The sequence below is a fragment of the Solenopsis invicta genome, chromosome 12, assembly GCF_016802725.1.
Source record: "Solenopsis invicta isolate M01_SB chromosome 12, UNIL_Sinv_3.0, whole genome shotgun sequence".
NCBI lineage: Eukaryota > Metazoa > Arthropoda > Insecta > Hymenoptera > Formicidae > Solenopsis > Solenopsis invicta.
This window is the reverse complement of record NC_052675.1, coordinates 16,616,122-16,640,744: the sequence shown is the minus strand read 5'-3', so window position 1 is coordinate 16,640,744 and position 24,623 is coordinate 16,616,122. Positions and strand designations below refer to the sequence as shown.

The 24,623-nt window shown below is 36.5% G+C and overlaps 1 protein-coding gene across 3 annotated transcripts in view; it reads right to left on the bottom strand.

Annotated features, from left to right (window-relative positions):
- Positions 1 to 24,623, bottom strand: part of LOC105195996 (protein pinocchio) — a 59,816-nt gene that overhangs the window by 9,193 nt on the left and 26,000 nt on the right. The window lies entirely within an intron of this gene.

Below are 24,623 nucleotides of genomic sequence, written 5' to 3'. Positions count from 1 at the left end.
AGTCACTTCCGCCCATTCTCCTGCGAACGAACGACCGAGCGATCGATCAACCGCGCGAAAATAATAACGGCGAAGGAACGACATCTTGCCTGCGTGTCTGCTATCTCTGAAATTTAATCCTGGCGTAGCAAACCTTCAATCTCGGATGTCGGACAATTCCGTGATTGTGCCTTGGATCGTAGAGATTATCGCGTAATACCCGTGCATTAGAAGTTTAGCTTCGGTGATTTATTAGAGTAGCGTATGCCGGAGCTCAGGATCGTATACGCAATGACAACGAGCGAAGGGCATTTCGCGAGAGCGGATTTCATCGCGATCTCACCTTGGCACGAAACGCTTTTGCTTTCTACGTGAATATCGACAGGCCGACACGTACGAGCTGCGATATATTGATGAAGCACATCGATTTTCGCCGCGCGTTTCGCGAGGCGAAAGGCGACTCTCGAATTCGTCTATTGTTCGTTCCGCTGACATCGCGATCGGCTCACGTCCAGAAAGAGAATCACTTTACGCAATACAGAGTAAAAATATATTACAACACGGAGAATAATATAGCTTGTGACTCATCGCATCTCTCTGTTCTTATTTTTGCGATAGATTTTCTGGTGTAAATTCTAAAAAATTGAAAAATCGATGACAAAAAATATTACAGGCGTATCCAATGGAGCAAATCAGCGGGAGAGTCGTTACGAAAGGAATCAATTGCGAAATTAACAATTCTGTGTACGAATAAGTAGATGGAGAAAGTCAAGGTTTTTCTGGGGCTGACACACACGCACATGTGGATGCCAACGAAACGACTCTCTCATGAGGGGATAAGCGGCGCCAACGAAGGGTTCGCTCGACAATGATGTATAAATAAACAATGTCGCAATTATCTGCGTCACAAATTACAAAACAAAGATAGAAGTATTTCTCCGTACACGACGAGAAGACACAAGAATTTGATAGCACTTTCGAGGAATTTTCTATTTCTATTTTACAATTTTTCACATTTTTTATTTATTTTACAAAAAATAAGATTATAGTAAAATAGAATTATTTAAAAAATTAATAATTTTTTTTAATAATTTAATTTTTAACTTTAACTAGATGTTTTTGAAACACAAACACTTTTATTTATTAACTTTTTCCTAAGTTAAAAATTCATCTGTGTAAAAGAAAAATACATTCCCATATAAAAAGCAATATTTTTTTGTTATTTCATATAAACTTAATTTACAAGTAAAATAAATTTGATAATCCATATTATAAATTATTTTACGTAACTTAATTTCAAAAAATTTCGAACTTCTAATTTAATATAAATAATACTTTCTAAAATTAATTCTTAATTTAACTTCAGTGAATTTAATTTTAATTAGTTAATTTTGTATCCATGTAACTTTTAACGTAACTAAATTACTTTTTCAAGTCATTAACTTGAACTTGATTCATTGTCAGTAAAAAAGAATACATACGCAAGCAAGTCCGAAAAAATCGCGCTGCAGCGGACTATTTTGTTTTTTTAATGACTCCGCCGCCAGAAAGAGAATCAATACCAAACGGTCTCCTCAGGTCCAGTGCATACTCGCAAACATCATGCATGCTATTGGTTCGCGTTTCGTCGCGGATCATATTAAAAGTACACACGGCGCCGGATCGATATCTCGCGTCGTCGCCACCTAGTACTACTACGCCGCGCAAACCGATCGATTTGCATTTGCATTTATTAACCCCCCGAGGGACCCCGCCATCCATGGCGTTGCGTCGCTGCGCGTGTTCTGCGTTGGATTCTCGCTAACCGCGATAGCGTAATCATTGATAAAAAAAGCTCAGTCATCCCGCGCGACCGTGCACAAATTCTCGGCATTCCTCGAGACGCTCGTAATCGATACGCCCACACGCGAACGGGCTGGAGCGACGGCGGCAGTTTGCAAGAACAGTTTTCGCGAGATCGTTTCAATAATAAAACGGAAGTGGATCAAGCGACCCGCCGGAGCCTACACCACGATAACGCCGAGACAGGCAGAAATAATGCCGAACTACGAGAACCACGACGCACCGATAAAACTTTTATCGCGGCGCGTGTATATGTACATTTGGCGCGACGCGATACGACAAACGTACATACACCCACGTGCCTGTAGGACTTTCCCAGAATTGCGACCTATACCTATGCCTCGTGAAAATCTAAACCTTGGACGCTTATCAACCAGATGTAATGTGTGTAATAATACGTGAACTGTCGATAAATGTTTTTTTTTTAGCTTCTTTTTCTACGCTTTGTTCAATTTTTCTTTTGTTCACGACGTGTCGGTATGACTTTTATTGTCGATTGTTTTTTCTTTTTTTTTTTTGCACGATTACCAATCTCGACAGTTTTCCTCGTTGAACAAATTACGATCACGCGTAACCGTGATGCTCTGTGTAAACAGAGCGATTTGCGGTCACGCATCTCGTTCATGTTTCTCGCGAAAATACGAAAAAAAAGAAGGCATGTCACATTAATCACCGGTAATAAAATATTTACATTCGCGATGGATTTCCCACGCTGAGTGCTAGAATAAACTCCTTTTATCCGAGGAATTCACTTAAGATTCATTTGGAAAGACCAGTTGGCGGGATCGAGCAGCGCGGCCAATCCGGAAAGACTCGGAGAACCGCTGCTAATTTCGTTCCGGCACTTGTAATGGTAATTTCGGAAACCAAATCGTTGTACGCAATTGCGCGTCATTTCTGCTCGTATGTCAAAGTCGAAGATCTGATGACGATGACTCAGTGAGTTAAATCGCGAAGGTATTAACGCAATTTCTCACGGAACGCGGCGCCAAGAATTCGACGAGCGGGAAAGTCCCGCACAGAAAGAATAATTTTGTTGAAGTGTCTACATATTTAGATCTGAATACAGATTTGAAAATAATTTGATTGGACTGTCAAAATGATTGTGACGGATGTTCAAGCATGATGAGCAATTTGCACAAAAATTTTGACATTCTAGCAATTCAGTTTGAGAGAGAGTCCAACAGAATTATTTTGATGGCCTAGCAAAATTATTTTCAGATTCAACTAAATTTTAGATGCTTTAGGAAAACCGTTCTTTCCGAGTGCATAAGAGAGACGCGTGATTTTCTTCAGAATGTATCAAAGCAAATAAAAGAAAGGTGTTCCTGTGATTGTCCGTTTAGTTACTTTGTAAATAAATAAATCTTGTTTACAGAACTGATCTCTGCAGCGCAGTGAAACTTAACATAAACCATCTTGAATATTTGAAGTACTTAAATAAAAATTCAGATTTTTCATTATTTCATTATTAATTACATTTTCATTAGAGCACATGTCTAGTTCTCATTGAAATAATTTTTTATCCAGATAGAAAGTCGCCGTCAAATTTTTTCAAGTGCAATATAAAACAATCTGTAATTTTTTCATAATTTTCTTAATGTTTTGAGAAATATCCTACACATCCTTGAGATGGCTTATCCCGAAAGTACTACAGAATTTATCAGGTGAAAATGGATATCACACTCGATTATTTCCAAAGAGAAAGAGAGAGAGAGAGAGAGAGAATTTGTGGATTAAATTGTCCGTTACCTCAATTTTTCACGGATAGAAGCGAACGCATAAAGAAAGGGGAAAAAAAGAAACACGAATGAAAGACACCGGATGAAAGGGATATCGCGGGGGATAAGCCGAGATCCTCGCAGCCGCGTTCAAACCGCGGGATTAGTAGGTAACACTACCGCGAAAATAGAACTGTATAAGCCGCAAATAATATAAAGCTGCGGGCTATAAATAACCGGATTATATTAATACCGTTCGCGATTCGTCGTACGTATGTACGCATACGTGTTTGCATACTTCAAGTCTAATTCTTTTCATTTGCGCACCATTCTCGAAGAGTAGATAATCTCGTAAGAAGGACTGAGTTATCGTCGACTAAAGTCCGCGACGACTTCCAATATAAACGAACAAACGCGTCACGATGATCTCGCGCATCGCATTGAAATCTGCAATTGAGGGATAAATTGCGTATGACCTTTCGAAAAAAATATGTTAAAATTATTGCTGATTTAATTGCCGGTATTTTTTTTTTTTTTATATCAGAGATACGTTGAAGGGATTTCAAGAAACTATGCATTATTCCTCGTATTTTTTTTTTCTCTTTACCTCTCGGGTGTTCGTCGGATTTAAGTCTACGATAACGTCACGATTATAAATCACTCCGTTCATCCTATACGACGACAATGATGACGCTTTGGAAGCAGTGGAGCGGATTTCCCGAGGTGGGAGAGGTGTCTACGCGAGCGCGAGATGAATGACGCCATAACAGTCAACGACGACACAGATAACGTCGATTCTGTGATGTTATGCGACGCCGTTCTCTCACCTGGAATTATTTATAACGCCCCTCGGAGACGTCCCCTCTGGCATATGTCGGTTCGCGATAACGTTTGCGAAACCGGTCGATATCACTCTTAAGAGACAATATGCGTCCAATACGTACGCTGCGGAGTCATCGCGCGGCCTTCGGCAAAGCTCTATGATCGGATTCGGATTTGATCGTCTTATCTTATTAACATCGGGAGATAGAATACTTATTTTCAGAAAATTAATCATCACACTCTCGATGTAAATAAAGTTTTTAAAAGTAGGCGTGTTTTGACTAGCAAAACATATAAAATTTTTTTTTATCATCACAAATGTATCCATTGAATGAAAAAATAGTAAAGTAATTTTTTCATAATTATTTTTTTAGAATAAAAATAATTATAAAAACTATAAAAAATAATATTTTATTCAATAAATATATTTTTGATAGAAAAAAATCATTCTATGTATTTTTAGTAATCAAGACACGATCTGTTCCTAGAAACATTTTTATTTATACCGAGAGCGAGATGATTCGTTTTCTGAGAATAATTATTCTGTCCTCCCATGCGCTGAGATAAGAACTTTTTGTATGACTGACACATTGTTATTGACCGATATCTTCAGTCCATATAATATCCGTGTTAATGAATCCGGAAAATTGCAAAATATTATAATAGTTCCCAGTACTCTAATGCTATTAACGCAAAGTACTTTCCATAGAAAATGCCCATTTTTCAATATGTATACACGTGAACAGTTGTGAGCGAATTAGCGGCTAACTAATCTGTGCTAATCCACGGACGTTTCCGTTCCGCAAATCACCTTCAAGGACTGCGGCTAATTGGTCATGCGCGTCGGGATGGCATATTCCTTCGTTAATGATCGCACTCTAATCAGGATGCTGGCGCACGGGTATCCCTGAGAAGACAAATTATCCTTTAATTTACTTATCTCCAATTAGGATTTGCACACTTGCACTCTCAAGAACAATACGCGTTATCTTTCTAACAATTAAAGCAAAAAAAAAAGTGAAGAATATTTAACTCGTCCCGAGATACAAACGTTACATCGTAATCATTTAATTGTTCAGAGAAATCGTCCGAACGGAACACGTGCAAATATCTCAATATCTTTTATCAAAATCGCTCGATCGTTTCTCATTTCCGTCTCTCTCGAATTGCGCGATGCGATTCCCTTAAAGGCGAGCAGACTGCCTACCGTTCCCTCTCGCGAACAATTAAATCCTAAGATTAGCCTTCGGGACGCGAGCTCCGGTTTACGAAACCAGTCCACGAACCGTTGGCAACCGGCCTGAGGTACGGCTACCCCGGAGCATATTTTCGTTCCGTTTAGACCCGACAGGAATAGATGAGGGCGTGAAGGCAATGCAAGTGGCACACACGATCCGCATTCGCAGGTCGTTGAGAAATCCGTTCAGCTTGGCGTCCAGGGAGGAACGAGAGCGAGACGTAGAATAATCCACTATCGTTTTCTTCCTCAAAAAAAAAAAAAGAGGAAATCGACGAAGCATTCGGCGAAATGTGTTTTTCTTTTCGCCTGTTAATCTCTTTTTCACTCGGAACTATATACTCGCATTGATCTACTGTATCAGAAGATCGGAAAAAGTTAACGAGAACGTCGCCTTTCTGTCAACGTCCGATTTCTTTCGGATGTTTACAAACTAAACAGCCGGCGCTCTTCGCATTTCCGTCGTGAGAGGGCAGCCGTCTACCGCTGCTTCCGCCGCTCTCCCGTAAGGTGGAAATCAGGCCAACAACCCACGAGGAGGAGAGCACGCGGGAGCTGCACGGGATATCGATCGACCCCGGGCTATTCTGGATAACACCCACGCACACATGGATGCGCGTAGGTCGGGCCGGGGTGGAATCAGGTCGGCTGGAAGGAGATCCCCGTGCGAAAGTGACCTGCGGTCTTGCACGCGGCCGATCAGCAAAGAGGGGACACGTCCCCCGAGGTCGGCTCTCACAAAGTCCCACGAGAAATAAACAACAAAATAAACAACAAAAATATAAATAGAAAAAAAAAGATCGAACCACGAGATTGAGAGAGGCCAATTCTGCGTGTTCATTGGATTGCACAATCGAGGATCGTTAAGGATGTATGAGTCACATCTCACAACATTGTCAAAAGTACAAAATCAGCACAATTCATTTATTGATTTGAAAGTTATTTAAATTTTTTGTTTACTCTTAATTCGTTGTGTGAAATCGCGTTTTGCAGTACTCATTTGCAAATTTGCTGGGGAAGTAGCATTACTAATTAAATCAAAATTTTTACAAATTTTTACCAATAAAACTGTAATAAATATTCATGCAAAAATTCATTTAAATCCACTTACTCATTTAAAAGTTATTTAATTAAAACTGCAGCAAAATATAGTAATTTTCGCTGCAGAAATTATTATAAATCTGTCCAAAATTGGAGCATTCGCTACGAAAATTTTTCGTTGCTAATTACGAAAAAAAAAAAATTAACCTAAAGAAGTCTCCACTTCTTTTTCGATAACTTTTAGTTCGTGTTGTATAGCCAAACATTCTCGAACAGATATCGATTTTAATTGTTTCTATCGGCTCGAGACCGATTCCGCCGACGCGCCGAGTCTACTAATTTTTTTTTTTTCCCCTTTAACGCAACACTGTTGCCAAAAGATCAGCAACGAGCGCCTTGATGCGTGCTGCATTCCGACAGACGGAAAGCAACTGTTGCAGTTGCAGTCGCACATACGGCAACGGGGGCGAGTCGCACTCGAGCGCTGGAATGTCGCGAAGCGTTAACAGGATTGAGAAATTAAAATTCCGGCCTTAGGAATTCGCGGCCGTGCCGGGCGGCATAACGGGTTTTCCGACGTCGTTTTCTTACGCGGCACAACGAGAGAGAAGTGACGAGCAGAAGGACTGACCTCGTTGCGGCCGATAACTGCGCCGTTTGTGTTTTGAAAGTGGTATACCTACTTAAAGTTAAGTTTAATGATTTTGCGAGAGCTACGAGGGGGGGGGGAGATATCCGATTAATTCTCGTAACGAAAGAGGGTCATTGCGAGCGAGCTCGTTGTGTCGCTTCATCGAATACAATTTTCCCCGCGCTACTAATTAAGATTTTATTCGAGTTCTCATATATATACGCGAAAGAAATGAGAGATTTTTCCTTTCACAAGTATCCTACCGTTTGATTACGCAAGAGGCCGCATATTTTCCTTCAGTCAATTTCGGCGTGATCGGAAGCCATCGACGACTGTTAAAATTTCTTAACATTAACTCCTTGGAGCTCACGTCAAAATCGATCTACAATCTGCAATAACCTTAGGTCATGAGAAATTAACCAATCGCAGTCGAATGTGAGCAGAATAATTGACTGTGATTAGTTGAATTTCTTAACTATGACCTAAGGCTTATTACGTCTATTATAGATTGACCCTAACCCTAACATGGTTACTAGATTTGTGAAACCTATTTAATTTATGTTTAATTTATATCTTTATTTGGATGTGTTTCTCTAATATATCAAATAAAACACTAATTAATATCAAGAAACCAAAATGACGTAACTCGTATTAAAAGAAATAAATACATTTATTTTATAATTCAAGATTTATAATTAACGGTAGATTGCAAAAACTCACAGAGAGAAAAAAATTTTTGTTAAAAAATCAAAATATTCAATGCGATACGTTTAATTAGACACTAAATTAATTCAATAATTATTTGACTACAAAAAAAAGATATAGTTTATTCAATTATTAGAATTTTTTAATCAAGAATTAATTAAACTCAATATTTGATTGAACGAACCGAACTAAATATTAAATTGTTAAAAAGTACACTATCTATAATCTAAAATACACTATCTAATTGTTGTTCGTAATTTGGCCTTATCACAACTCTAAAACATTTAAAAGCAACATATCGCTCCTTATTTGCGCATCGCACATATATTTCTTTGTAACATTTGAATTCGAGTTGATTTAGTTAATTCTTGATTAAAAAAACTTTAATAGTCGACGTGAATGAACATTTCATACCTTTTTTGTCTAACTAAAATCATTTGAATCAATCCTATGTTTAATTGAACGTACCGCAGTAAATATTTTAGTTTTGTCTTCGGTGCACCGCGACGCACCTCCAGAGGGTTAAGTATCCAAGCGACGCTATCATCGCCTTCTGAAAGTTGAATTCCTTTCACGGCGGAGAGATTGAATTGGTTATGACAAGCGATCGGATGCTTTCGATCAGAATTTCCACGACGGCGGCAAAGCGATGCAATACGCGTTTCCGCGGTGCAATCTTCCGGTCGATGGCCGCCAGTTGGGCGCCGAACGGAGAACGCGCTGGTCTCTTGCACGCGAGAGTATTGATTCTCTTCACGGCTCGCGTTCGTTGGGCTCGCGAGCGAGCGAGCGAGGAAGGAAGGAAGGTATAGGCATCGAGACGCGGCGAAAAAAAAAAAACCATGTGCGGTTATCGCACGGCGACGCGGCGCGACGCGACGCGACGCAAAACAAACGCCACCTTCGGATCGCCGTCCTTCGGTCACCGATTACTTAACTGGACTTTGGCAAACCGTCAATGGCGAGTGGTAATTTCGTATTACAATCCCACCCACGCGCGAGTCTTTTTATATACACGCGGCGAAGGAGAGACAACCGACTCTTGTTGCGTTACGTTTATTATATAAAAATTCAATTCATTACACCAGCGGAAGTGATTGTTGCTTCGTAATCCATCAATTCTCCTTCTCCTCGGGCTTTCTAGTCTCGTAAAATGAATAGGGAGACCCCGATTACACTATTCTTTTTTTTTCCGCCTGTTCTGCAGTTTTGATTTATTGAAGTTGAGAAGACGCGCGCTGGCTCTCGGAAAGCTATTAGCGAAACTTGGTTTGTAACATTTGACGAGGGATAGAAATTGCACTGCCATTTACGGCACGGGACAAGGTCCACGTTAACGCGAGCCTCGTCGTGTGTGTGTCACGTCGAATTCACCGTTGTCGCTCCGAGTCAACGTTGGACTCTGCGCCTCCGCTTTTTCCTGCCGTGTCAATCATTTCTGACAGCACAGGGGCGCGCGCGGAAGACAATTCACAACTATACGCGACCATCGTCGTCGTTGCCGCGTAATTTTTGATATTGCGACATAAAAAAAAAAGCTCTCCCTTTCTTTCTCTCTCCCCTCGGATCTCCTCGGCTTTCTCGGAACGAAATCGCGGTGAAAGCGTCTCCTCGTGGGTCGCGCCGCGGATGTATCGGAAGAATGGGAATTACGCGGCTACGCAAGGAGGAAGGCGGTGCCAGCCAGCCAGCCTCGAAAAATATCGCGATAACCAGGAGAAAACTAAACGATAAAAGCTAAAGTCGGCTATCTTAGTGACACGCGCGTTTGTTTTGCTGACGCTCTCGCGGGATGCGTTCGCACGCTTCTCTCTTCCGGGGATCAATGTTTTTTCAGCCTCTTCTCGAGTGTCCGAAGAGTGACAGAAAGTAGGCAAAGAGACTGACGGAAGGTCAAAATTAGTACATTTTATTTTATAACAGCAATATCAGTAATTTTTAGAATAGCAAAACCGACAAGCGTCTTGAGAGAACTGCCAGAACATGTGCAAACTTGATACACTTTATTTTAGTGATACGATCAGTACTTAACTTTTAAAATAACAAAAATTAAAATAAACAGATAAAGATTTTAGTTATCGGTGTCTCGAGTGTCTTAAAAGATTGATGAACGTAGAAATTGATATATTTTATTTTAGCAATATGATCAGTAAATTTTAAAACAATAACGTACAGTAATTAAATAAAAAAAAAATTTTAAATTACTGATAACGAATATCAGATATCCTAATGAAGAGTAAAATGTTAAAAGAACGTAGGAAAAAACTCGTGTATTTCGCTTTAGCAACGTGTTTGGCACGGTTTTTTTTATTAAATAACTAAAATCTTAAAAAGAAAATACGGAAAAGTTACGAATTTCGTTACCGATCAGTGGGAAAAATCTGAAAACACGGAAAGCAGTATTGAAACGAGCACTGCGGCAGAGCGCGTCTCCTAACCTCTTCGGTCCAATTTCGCGCGGACGCTTCTCTCCGAGAGCACGCTAAAGAAAAGGGATCGACGCGTCGGTGGTCGGCCCTAACTCACTCACGCAGGAATCTCTTGCGCCCAGGCAAACCGCCGCCGCCGCCGCCGCCGCTGCCGCGTCGATACGCGCGTCGCCCGCGCGTTCACTGTCGTTCCCTCTCACTCACTCTCACTCATTCCACGCTCCTCTCGCGAAAGAGAGCCGCATTAAATGAGTGCTCGACTTACTCGTCTAATCCCTCGATTGAAACCTTGGAAAATCCTGGAGATCTCGCGCTAGCTTCTCGCGCAGAGCTGCGGAACCACAGTAGGCGTCGGATGCGTTGCAAAACGGCACCTTCTCGGCGCGTCCCTAATAACGGTCGCAACGAGCGGAAATCGAACGAGGCGTTCGGAACGTGAGCGTGAAACGTCGGAAAGATCGCACGAATGTCGCACCTCACAACGTCGCAGATCAAACTGAACGCCGCCGCCGGGCGGGGTCCTTATATTACCGCGGCGTAGGTTGATCCGAGAGGGGGGTCGGGATGGGAGGGGGTGAGACGCGCGCCGAGAGTGGGGGAATTTCTATCTTGCCGACGCGGCGCAGTATGCGTCTGCTTTTGCACCGTAGCGGTTCTCAACGCGTGGATTTGATATCCGATTACTTTCTCCGAGATTTCAGGAACCATTAGAAAGAATTCAAACTTTCTTGTAATGTAAAAAGAGGAAATGTATTACAATGTCCTGTGCTTCAAATCTTATCTGTCTTAAAAATATTGTAAAAACAGTTTCAATTTTGCTTTTTAAAAATTTTTTAAATATAAATGATAAAAGAGATTTTGTATTACAATATTCTGCGTAGAAAATCTTATTTATCGTAAAAATTCTATAAAACAGTTTTAATTTTGCGTTTTCTTTAGATTTTTTAATGTAAATAATAAAAGAGAGATTGTATTATAATATCTTGTGTTTAAAATCTTATCTATCTTAAAAATATTATAAAACATTTTCAATGTTTTTTCCAGATTTTTTAAAATATACATAATAAAAGAGATATTATATTATACAATAATATCTTGTGTTTAAAATCTTATCTTACTTTAAAAAATATAACAAAACATTTTCAATTTTTTTTCTAGATTTTAAAAAAATATAAATAATAAAAAAGAGATTGCATTATAATATTTTGTGTTTAAAATCTTATCTACCTTAAAAATATTATAAAACATTTTCCATTTTCCCCCTAGATTTTTTTAAATATAAATAATAAAAGAGAGATTGTATTATAATATCTCCTGCGTGAAAATTTTATTTGGTTAAAAATGTAAAACAACTTCAATTTTGTTTATCTTTTAGATTTTTTAAATCCGCTAAAAAATATTTAATCAAATAAGTATTGGAAATGTTAGCATACAGAAAATTTGAAAAAAGAACAAATTACGAGGGTTTATCAGACATGTATTTTTTTTTATCCTCGCTGATGTTCCAGCTCGTTGGTCTACGAAGTTCGCGGAACGGATATCGAATTATCGATTCCCTTACCGAAGCGAACGACTTTGCGCATCAGTTCTCACGCTGCAGCGGCTTTCTCAAAGGATGATGCTCAGATCCTTTGTACAATGGGATAGGTATCCTAAGAGAGCTCGCAGACTTATCCCCGCGGCTTCTCGACGAAATATTAGTGATAAGAATTGAACAAGGAAGCGTTCGACAACCTCCCACATCGAGTTTCACTTTTACAGCATGTTATATTATAGTTTGACATTTTCAAATGTCTAGAAAGCGTCGGGACAGATAATTTATAATAGCAATAATATTTATAGTGAGAGTTCTAAGACCGCCCTGTGCATTCAGGGTGATGGATGAGAAGCTGTAGACACTTGTGTTTGCAGTATCATTTTCCGGCAACTTTATCGCAATATCTATTTTGCATTTCTACTCTCCCTCCCCTTCCATTAATATAATAAAATTTTAAAACCAAGTGATCTATGGAACTAAAGTTCACTTGCGTGATATTAAGTAAAGAACAAGTTTCTATCATTTACACTTTGGGAATTAAAAATATAATTTGATTATTATATTGAATAATTCTAATTGCTTTTCCGTTATGATTTTTTTTAAGGATAAAATTACATAAAATTAAGTAAGGAAATAGATAGAGGACTCATAGAGAATTCGATTTGGTACGAGACACCTTGTACAGATTTACTAAAGTTGTATATTAATTAATCAAAAAATTAAAAGTTAAATAATAAAGTTAAAAAGTTAATTTTTAACTTAACTTAGTTAATTTCCAATGAGTTAATTTTTAGCTTCAACTAGTTATTTTTAAAATACATGAACTTTATTATTTTATATAATTATATAAATTTAACTTATTAAGTTTGTTTCTAAATTTAAAAAATTTACCAATATAGAAAAATAAAGAATTGGAAAAGAAAAATGCATTCCCATATAAAATATTTTTCTGTTATTTTGTATAAACTTAATTTACAAATAAAATATTAAACTTACTTGATTCCATATTATAATTGTTACTTGAAATAATTTAAATTAAAAAAATTACATTTTAATTTAATATAAATAATGCTTTTTTCAAGATTAATTTTTAATTTAATTTAATTTAATCTTAATGCAATTGAGTTAAATAAATTTTGATTCATGACACTTTTAACACAACCAAATCAATTTTATAAGCTATAAACTGTAACCTAATTTCAATTTTAAAAGATATTAACTTACCCAACCCTGAGATATACACGAATGATGTATGTATGTTCTGCATAATAAATTCCGGCGGGATTATTTACAATTTATGCCGATGACATACAGAAGCTTCGATCCTATAAATGTCGATACTCGGCTCCGGAATGTTGTCGGATCAACTGGATGACGCACGAAACAAATATCGATGATCTATCTCGCTACACAATTTGTCAGATCTTATCAAGCGTATTCGTCAACAATTTACGACAATGATCGATTTTATAATTTATCCACGTGCATGTCAAGATAATGTTCGCCTGATTATGGCGTATTTAAAGTTGTTTTCCCTCTCTTTTTACTTTTCTCCCTCTTTTCGACGTGTAGATATTTACGATTTGGATATAAGGTCGTGTCTAACGCTTTCTTAAGCGCCATTAATATTATCCCCAAACGCGATAAGATATGGTCCATCTGTGTTTCTCCACTACATACATACGTACAGATAGCCAAATCTGTCGAAAACAGATCTTGCAAAATCTTGCTATAAATCTTGTTAGCAGGAAGGATACCGCAGGAAGGAAAACACAGAAATTGATTCCTCAGATAATGTCAACAAAATACCAGCAGATATGTAACAAAACCTGCTGACATAATTCGATAGCAAATTACGAGCAAAAAGCAAACAGAATCTGCGCAATATAATTTAACGACGTATTGGCAACAGAAGCCGAGCAAATCTATCCAGCGCAGTGTTATCGGCAAAAACAAAACAGAAATATATGCGCTGAATGTAATAACTGGCATGATTGTTCTGTTTCTCGCACACAAAATTTATCGGGCTCTCTATACGTGTATAACCAAAATCGATACAATCAAAGTTCGGACATATTATGTTTCTGTATTGTCTATACGTGCACTTACAATTAATGCAATGCACTGCATGATTGAGTAACAGTACGTAAAACTTGCTTCGCAATTTTAGCCGCCAATTTGTCATCAGACAGCGCTGCGCAGATTTTGTTCGGTTTTTATCGTGAATTTGTCGTTAGACAAATCCTACGTAAAGCTTGCTTGGTCTTTGTTGCCAATTTATCTGATTATGTGCGCAGGTTTTGCCAAGCAAAACATGAGTTTATTGCTAACACAAATGGCACCGGATTTGTCCACCAATTTTTAAGCGAGTTTAGCTTTTACAGAGCAAAGTTGCGTTTGCGCATATAATGCGATTGATCGATCGATGAATTAAAAAATTTATATTTTGATACCAACTTGGCGACATTTGCTAGTAATTTGTTTAGTGAGCACATTGCGGTGGACCTAATTGCAAAGCGAATTGCGACTATGGAGAAAATACTTTTTTTCCTTTTGCATTTTTCTCACTTTCCTCGTATTTAACAAATTGAATCGTACGGCGTATACGTATGTCGAGGCCACACAAGGCTGACGCATGTTATCGTAGGAAAGGTTATAGTGATTCTGTGTTATAGTGCGACTGTTAGAAGACATTCATTCCCTAGTGAATTTTTCCATTCCGTGCTTTACACTTTGTCAATGACTCCAGGAGTTTTTCAACTCGGCAAAGGGTAAAGGTCGTGCAGAGTGCATTCAGGAAGTAGATTCTCGTGAAATTTTTACCTGTGACTCCAATGACCGTTACGCCCACTTTAAACGCTCTACAATATAACTCCCAGCGTGTGGATGCTTTACTTAGGAAATTTCCACATTTATTATTAGAAACTTCCTATAATAGAAACACTTCTTAACTTCCACATTATTAATGTGAATTGAGTTAGCCGTAATAAGTCGCGAACCAGAACGTCACGACTGTGATTAAACGTTAATGTCTTGATATAGTCACGAGAGAAAGTGCCATGAAAACCTGCTTAACCACTGCCCTTAGACATAAATTATCTTTCTCGGTTCTCAAGACAAGAAAAATAATCAATCGAACGAGAGTCGCGAAAAAGCATGCGTTTTTCTAATTACTAATAAGGATACGTCGAGAGAAAAATTTTTGGAAATAAAATAAATACATTTTCCTAAAAGCATATATTTTAATGCAAACATTTGTTCGTTCTGTTTAGGTAAAAAAGATTGATTTTTAAGTAAATAAACATATTAAGTATGTAATTTTGTATTTTTACATTTTTTACATTTTAATAATGATTTTACAAATAAGCTATTAATAAAATTAAAAATCAATCAAGCTCGTGTGTGCAGAGTAAATTAAAAGGTTTAAAAAGGCTAAGAAAAAGCAATTCTGACTCGAGTTGTTAAAAGAAAAAAAAAATACATATTTTTTTAAAAAAGATTAATGACAATAAAACGTTTTAATTGTCATTTTAATTAGTCTCTTAAGCTAATAATATTATCAAATTTAATTAAATTATTTTCTTAGATTAAGAATTCTGATTATCTTGAATATAAAAATAATCTAACAGTAAATATTCTCTAGAAACTGCAAGAAAAGAATACTTGATTAAAACTTGTTTTTTCACTTATTTACACACATGTTTCAATTAAAAAATTAAGATGACTGCAAGTAAATCAGCTATCAATACGAAGTAAATGTTTTGAGATATTTTTTCTCTCAGTGTATGATTGAGCCATATATCGATGCGCCCTTCAGATTAATGTGTAATTCGCGAATGATAATGAAACTTTGCTGCAATGATAACGATTCAATGTCACCGAAAACTGATGTACAACATTATTGAACACACTCTTGATAATCCCGCCGATCGATCTCTCAAGCTGTGCAAGAACGTCAACACGTTTTCGATCCGTATATAAGACTTGTGCTTTTTTTTTTCATGGTCGTTACACATGTGGAGTCATTATACAGAACCAGGTGGGCGGTACGCGCCAACACCCACGATCGAGCGAATGTGTGAGGTGTGGTCGATGAATTGGCCGATCAGGTGCAAGGAGAGATCGTTTCACCGTGCGTGAAGTGTGTGCGCGTGTGCGTCGCGGCGCACAGACGCTGTGACGTAGCTGCCGCGTGCGACGTTCTGGCGCTAACGAGTTGCACGTGGAGACACGTGCCGACCACTTAGACTGCTTTCTTCGCGCGCTCTATCACCGGTTCTATTTGCAAATGCACGAGGTATCTCGCGAGTCATCCTGCCGTGTCTTTTTATACGCGCAGAATACCCTCGGACGACGCAATTTTCCCAGAGCGGGCATTAGGTGTCGACTATACTTTTTATTAAAAAATGTAAGGATACACTCGATCGAGTTTACCACGTGGAAGGCACGGTATAATAATACTTCAGATCGATATATCGCACTTATCGCTAGTCAGTGAGTTAGGAGTGACGTCACGGATACGCGACGATTATGCGAGGACCTTGTAAGATGGCTAAGGACGTCAGCGATTATTTACGATTCAATAACGCCGCCCCGTGACGACATTAATGTGATTAAATGACGTCATGGAATCCTGTCACGTTTACCTTGTTGCGATTAAGCTCTTTAAGAAATTTTAAGAAACTTTAATGAATGAAGAAATGCAAGAGCAATTCTGCAAGAGCGAATTGGTTTATAGTACATTAATGCTCGGCTCACTCGCGAATAGCGTTTATATGACATCAAAGACACGCAATGAATCATTCGCTACGTACAACTTTATTTTTTAGTTTTCTGTTAAAAATATAACAATTTCGTAATCCTAAAACCTGTGCTAAAATCTTAAAAAATATGCGGCAAAAATATGAGGCATCTGTCTGATATGTCACGTAGAAGTGTAAAAATAATTCTTAATAATGGTACATTTCTCAACTGTCAAAGCTACTGTGATACATTTTTAACAGTGAAAAACGTACCATCCTCTCAAGAATTATTGTGACATATCGGATAGATGTCTCATGCATACCTTACAGATTTTAGGATTACAAAGTTATTACATTTTTGAGAGAAAATTAAAAACAAAGTTGTACGTAGCAAATAATTTATTGCACGTTACTTTTTGCCATTGACGTCATGTTCCAGTAAACAATTTTTTTTTATGTAACCATATGTAATTCTATAAAATTGTTAAAAAATGTATATATAAATATGTATTGTATATGTTATATAATGATACGTAATTTTATATAACGCTAATTCTTGTACATAATTATACATAAATTGCTCATTATATATAAATATTTATAATGATTTATATACATTTATATATGATTATATAAGACATCTATCCACATTAGTCATCATGTGTAATTATATATAAAAAGTAAGACTCCAAGTACCCTGGATATGTTCACTGAAGAAAATAATTTTATTACATCAACAAGATATATATGATTGCCTGCGTTTTGATGAAACCAAGCAAAATTTCTGATTATTATAATAAATTTCATAATCAGAACGTTTGATAGATTTTACTGTAATTTGTTCTAACAAGATTAATTTTTTCCATTTTCTAAGCAGACGTAGTAGTTGAATCTATTAGATTTCTAAACAATAAAATCATTTTTCCTTCGAGAAGATCACACATTAATTTGTTCCTTTCTGCTTTTATAAATTATAATGACATATAATATAAAATAAAATTGCATAAACTACTTCATTTTAAACACATCATCGCGCAACAACAAATAATAATAATTGAACAAATGCAATTATCCACGTGTCTATGACACGTTGTCGCAAATCACATAAAGCGACATGCGGTTAATTAGCGGATCATTCACGTCATTGCGATTATTACGTGGACGTTGATAATTGCAATTCGCATCCGCAATTAATACTCTGATCGTTGTCGCAGTTGATCATTCGGATGGCGTATGATCCTGCGGCGCAAAGAGACAGCACTATTGAGTTCGCGAGCGATAATTTAGCGCGTAATAAAAGCCACGCTCGTATCTTGCTCCTCGTGATCGTCTCAACCGCGTGATATCGCAAGGCAATAATTATTCACGCTGTTCCTTGCCGCCCATCGTGTGATAAGATCACGTGAGAGAGCCGGCGAATCTCGTGACGCCGGAGATTAACATATTTTTCATCCTGTGCTTTCGTAACTCGCTCGCGCCTGCTACATTTCATTAACTTCCCGGCACGATTAAATTGACGTCAGTTCGATGAGGCCACAAAGAAAAAAAAAACGAGCTCGCACTTTTTCTATCTTGCAATTTTTTTTTAATTTGTAAAACATCGTCTTTATGTGCCGGATCAAAAAGGTTCGTTCCTTCCGGAAGGATCCTTCCGCCAAACGTTAATATTTTATGCAAATTTAATGCGAAGAATGTTTCGTGGAGTGTAAAAAAAAAGAAAGGAGGATGCTCCTCTTCCACGTACGTTGCGCTATGCGGCCGACCTGAAAAATTACTTTGTGGTACTTTAACTTTCCGGTAACACGTTGATATTACGAACAACCGTGTAGAATCCGGATCTAATGCGCGACTTATACGATTTGTTAGAAGAAATTCTGACGGCATTGTCCGATCGTTCGAGTACGTTCCATACAACAACGCAGTTACATAAAATGTATATTGGCACATATGTAACCGCGATTTCATTTCCTAATGCGTTCTTACGTCACGAGAGCGTGTGTATGTACAGATAGCTTTCGTTATCACGACGAGAAATGATCGCAAACATAATTTACAAAAAAAAAAGATACATCCGAATACGCACGTACCCCTCCCGAAGGCGTATATTACATACTCGCGAGTTCTATTCAAAATAATGATTATGGTAAACATCTCGTGATGAACTTCGAAGGCAATCGCGAGCCTCTAGATTGACCCTTGTCAGAAATATATTCGATTCGAAGATTTAATCTTGCGAAACATGCGTCGAAGATTGAATCTTTAATCAAATCACTTTGTAAAAAAATGAAATCAAATATGTTTCATACAATAATAATAAAAGTTTTCAATAATGATTCATACAATGATAATAATAATTTTGTTGAGTACATTGGTTTTTAAGTAACGTTAAAAATCTATGTACAAAGAAAGAAATTTATAGTTACGGATTGCACGCAATATGCGAACTAAAAAACTGACTTGAAGCTAAAACTGAGCATTAGAAATATACAATAGAGTTGCGAAGACAAAAATGTAGTAACGAGGGAGACACAAAAGTGAAGAGTAGTTGAATTTAGAAACAATTCAGTAGATGAAAGAATAAGAAATCAAGCAGACTCAGAAGAAAGATAATACAATACAAAAATGTACAATTAAACATAAGACAGATAAATTGAAACATATAAAATAGAAAGTAAGTTAAATTAGTTGAAAGGAGCAAGTTCACTACATGGACTTGTAGCATCAGAAGAAAACGGAAGACTTGTTGAATCCATTCGATATAAAATGACCGTGAAATGTGCTCTTAAACGCGTCTATCCAAGGACGGGAACATATGGTATGTTGAAATTTGAAGAATTGCATGAAATGAATTTGCGGAAGACCGCGGCGTCGGCCTTGAGCTAAATAATGCAGCACGAAACGCTCGCGATGCGAATTCGATCGGCGACGTCGTCCAGCAACAATTTCGATAATTTACGATCTGTCGGGAAGACCTTTGATTACTGTCGAGCCTGTGAACAATTCTTCTGATGAATAAGGCAAACAAACAGATAAACTGACATTGGTAATCGAGGAAATAGGATCGGCTCAAGGATTGTATTCGTTGGCTCGCAAATTAATTTCGTTAATCTCTCTCTCTCTCTCTCTCTCTCTCTCTCTCTCTCTCTCTCTCGCAAATTAGCCTTCGAGAACGCAAATAGGTAATGAGACTTTTAGCCTCGAATTAATCCTGAATAAATTTTTCTTTTCAGAAAACGCTAAAATGCTCATTAAAACTTTCTTCCGTGATCAATAAGTTCAACAAATATAACATATAATTTACATAAATAAAAATAATAAATGCTTGACAAATATATAAAATCATAAATATGATAAAAGTTTAATATATATATACATATATGTATATATAACTTTTATCATATTTATAAATTTATTTATTTTTTCCAGTAAATATGTATTAAGCTTTTATCCTATTTTAACTATTAAATTTAAACCTAGAAAATCTGGATTATGTCAAGCCTAAAAAAACCTGGGAACTGTGTTAGATCTAGGCACCAGGATCTTTATAAAGTCTAATTCTAAGAAAAACAAGTTATAGAGGAACCCTTTAGATCTAAGTAATGTCTAGGGACTGATATTTTAGCTCCATCCGCTTTCATTCTTATTATTTTATTTTTGCTGTAAATAGCATTGTGCAAATGATTCTTTTCTCAAAAGGTCATATTTTAAATGTCATATTGTGTAGTACGTTGTTTATTGATGCCGTCGAATATATCGGATGGAAAAATATTGTTGAAATTTATTTTGATGGAAACATCCGACAATACCAATAAAAAATATACTGTAAATATGTAACTTTCAAGAGAGTTATTTGTGCAATAATATATTACGATAAAGCAAAATGTCGAACAATGTCTCCGTCTCACAAGAGCCTTAAGTGAAACTAGTTCGAGCCGGTCACGAATAGTCTCATGGTGATCGATCAGACTAGGTTTAAATAACCGCGCTTAAAAGAATAGAAGAATACATTTGATATACGTGTGTATGTATTATACATTTATAAATAATTAAACGCTGTGGCAAATCGCTGATCCCATAATTTAAGAATTTTTAAAATTAATATTTTGTGCGTGCACATTAAATTGAAATCAATCCCGAAAATTCGAAAAGAAAATAATTGTACAAATTTCTGGATATGTACTTCTGAAACATTCGTAAACTTTCAAAAATAGCGAATACTAGTAACAGTATCTATGACTTTCTTCATAACGTTACATATTTTATATTTGTAAAAAAAGAAACATTTTATTTTGTACTTGATCAACAAACGTACAATGAACATGCAAATAGCCATTGATTATCTACAATTTTTTATTTTCTTAATTTTATTATTCACATAACTAGTTTATCGTTTTTTATCATTAATTTTCTTTCTATTTTTTTTTATTTTCTAGAATTAATCAGTGGATCAGTTTAGCTTCAAAGAGATTTATGTATAGTTGTTCTGTTGAAAAGAAAAGTATATTCTCTGTCTTTAACACTAACGCCTATCGAAAAAAATTTCCATTCATGTTATCGGTCTATTGAGCTCTAGAATATTTTAAACACGATCGCCGTCGTTTCCGTCGATAAGAGATTTTTATCGCGCGCGGCCCCGCTGATAAGTTTTATCGCAAATGGAAAGAATATATAAAAGCGGAATTGGGTCTTTTGTGCATATGTCGAGCTGAACATCACCTCACGACCGAAAAGACGTATCGACACTTTTTCTACGCGATTCCAAATAGATAGACAGAGATAAATCGATTGGCGTTACACGCTTCGTTTTTGCTTTACGGAATTACCGCTTGCGCACGTACGTCGTTATCTGCTATTTTTAACGTTTAGCGAATATTCACGTATATTTAGGTGCTCGCAATTGTTTTCTTTAGAATCGACAGTTCGGAATTGACCTCGGTAGCAAGGATCAAAGTGTTATTTTCAAAGCATCGTTACTTAAAAAATATAATCCTTTTTATGCATGAATGAATCTCTTATGTCTATTTCCACTAATGCAGAATAACTTTGATCTTGGTTTGACTAACTTTTTATCTCTTTTCTAGTTATAAGAATTAGAAAAATATAGAGAGTGAGTTAAACAGAGATCAAAATTAATCTACATGGGTGGAAATAAACGTTAAAAGCTAAATTGATCTATTGATCAACTCCATGAAATAAAAAATAGAAAAAATTGCTAAAAAGTGATAACTAGTTACATGGATAATGAAATTAAGAAAATTATAAAAATTATAGATAATTAATGGCATGTCATTGTATGTTTATTGATCAAATAAAATGTTCATCAGAATAAAACGTTCATGTATTTTTTTTATATGCATTTACATGTTGCTAGAAATCTAAATTCGTTTTGGAAGTGTTAACAATAATCTCGTCGTGGGAAAGTTCGGACTATGTTTTACGAGGTAATAGTATAAACATGAATAAGCATAAATCAGACGGACATTGCGCGGCGGATAAAGTTCGTAAGTTTTTTAATGTGCCGTTTCGAGAATCGCGAAGTCGCTGGTAAATACTCGTAGAACCGCCGCGGTGAGATTCGCAGAATAAAAGGCCGAAATAAAAAACGGAATCAGAGGAGGGAGAAGGAAGGAAGAGCGAGATATAGGAGGACGTTGGTTTTTGCGACTCTCTCACCGTCTGCATTCCACAAGATGCAGGCAACAACCTCGCGAATACATCGTTCGCGCTCGCGCGAGCGAGCGACGAATGAATAAACGAAAAAAAGCGCGGTGATTTAGACCCATGGTAAAAGAAAGACATGCCAACGATATACTTGTTGATATACGTGTGCGCGGATTTCATTTCACTATCTTAAATTATTGCGAATATTTCTACTTCGCGATTGCTCACATTTTACGTGATTAAATTTAAGTTCTAAAATCTTTTCTTTTTATTATTTTTCTATTTTTTTTTTAATAATAATTTAGTGCGCAATTTACTATAATAATATTAATATCTGATATAAATTAGATACACACAATAAATAATAAATTAAAAAATATAAGCCATCTACCATGAAGACATTATTATAATTATTAAGAAAAATTAAAAATAAAGACGTGCCGATTTATTATATTTAAAGATACCGCGATAATGGATTCTTAAATAAATCCATTATCGCGGTATCTTTAAATATCTTCTAATTCAATAATTCTCAAAAAATAATGATATAACTAATGATATAATTAAATAATTAAAAAACTCCTGAGAATAATAGAATGTAAGGGCAAATCACAAAATATCACAAAACTGCGTTAAAAATAAAAGTGTCAATTTACACAGTAATGAATTTATCTTAAATAGAATTCACCATAAATCTCATCAAGATCAATATAAATGGAAACAATATTACATATGTATACATATATAAATCATACACGCACGCGTGCGCGCGCGTGATTAGTGTTCCAAGTCCGAGAAGCGCCATTTAATCTGCGTAATGCATTCGCAAGGTTGCGGTAAAATGCATATTATAGCTAGCACAGCCCCAGGCAACAAACGCAATAAAACGCCCGCGGACGCGACGTTTTCCAAGAAAGCGAGCACGATGCTTCTCATTACAAATTTCTCATCGGTTCCGTGAAAAGATAAATGGACCGTGTGGGAATCGCGCAGTGTGGGATCCGGGACTATTTGTACGCGAGAAAAAATATTTGCCGTCAAGATCGACTCTTTTCATGTATTTTCGATGAGAGTTGTCTGGTGCAAAATCGCGAAGCGGAGAACGAGATGAGATTCAATCGTTGTATGAAGGTACAGTTTTCCCCTAGGTTTTCCCTTACCTTCATAAAGACGAATATATATGAGATTTTGACGGGACATATATCGAACCTATATCGAACTTTACCCTAGCGATACGTCTTATTTTATAAGAAATATACTGTTATGTGTGGAGCAACAAAGTAAGTTTTGTGAGTTACTCGAGAATCTTACTTCGAGATCTCGTCGAACTTCTGCTGTTCCTAACAGTAATTGAGAAAGTTCGGATATTTCAGACACAACGATGAAATATTATCATCAATCATAGTAAGCCTTTTTGTGGTAACAGAGTACCATATAAGAAGAAAAAAGGGAACAGAAGACTGCCAAAAAGAAAGGAAAATTATTGAATAAAAATACAAAATGTTGAATAACAAATTTCCATAAAATATATATAGTCACAGTACACGATGACTATACATCATTCATTTCGGGCAGTTGTCCTTTATATTTATTTTTTATTTATTTCAAACTCAATTTTGTCCTTCATTTTAACCATATTACAGAAATTTTTTTCTGAATAACTAATGTTCTAATGTTTAATGTTGTATTGACGAGCCAATAAAAACATAATAAAAATATATATATATTAAATACATAATATATAAACATAATTTGTTTTATTTTTTGTCAATTATATTTTTTAATTTTTTTTTTAATTATTCAGATTAAATCATTAATTTGTTTTATTGTTTCGTACCTATTTCAGATTTAAATTAAGAGCTTGCTCCAACACAGTCGAACCAAATTTCAAACAAATCAGAAAACTGCTCAGTATTTCATTTTGGTATACTGTGCAAGAAAATTTTGTAATTTGCAGGTTTCTAACAGTCACAAGTGTGTTTAAAAACATGTGGGATCACAGCTCTAGAATTTTCAGGTTTCCTTCATATTTTTTAGCAAAATCTGGTCATTGCAAGCATAGAAGCAAATAGCACCGAGTTAATTCGTTCCCATGAGAAAACAAGTCCTCGACCTCCCAAGGCCGCTCTTTGCAGGTTCCAAGTTCAACTACCAAGCCGCCGACCTTCCCGGAAAACACAGGGCAGAAGAAGAAGAAGAAGAAAAGAAGAGGAGAAACAAGATTCACAAATGGCGATGCAATTTCTCGTGATCCGCATGAGATACTTGGATCTTGC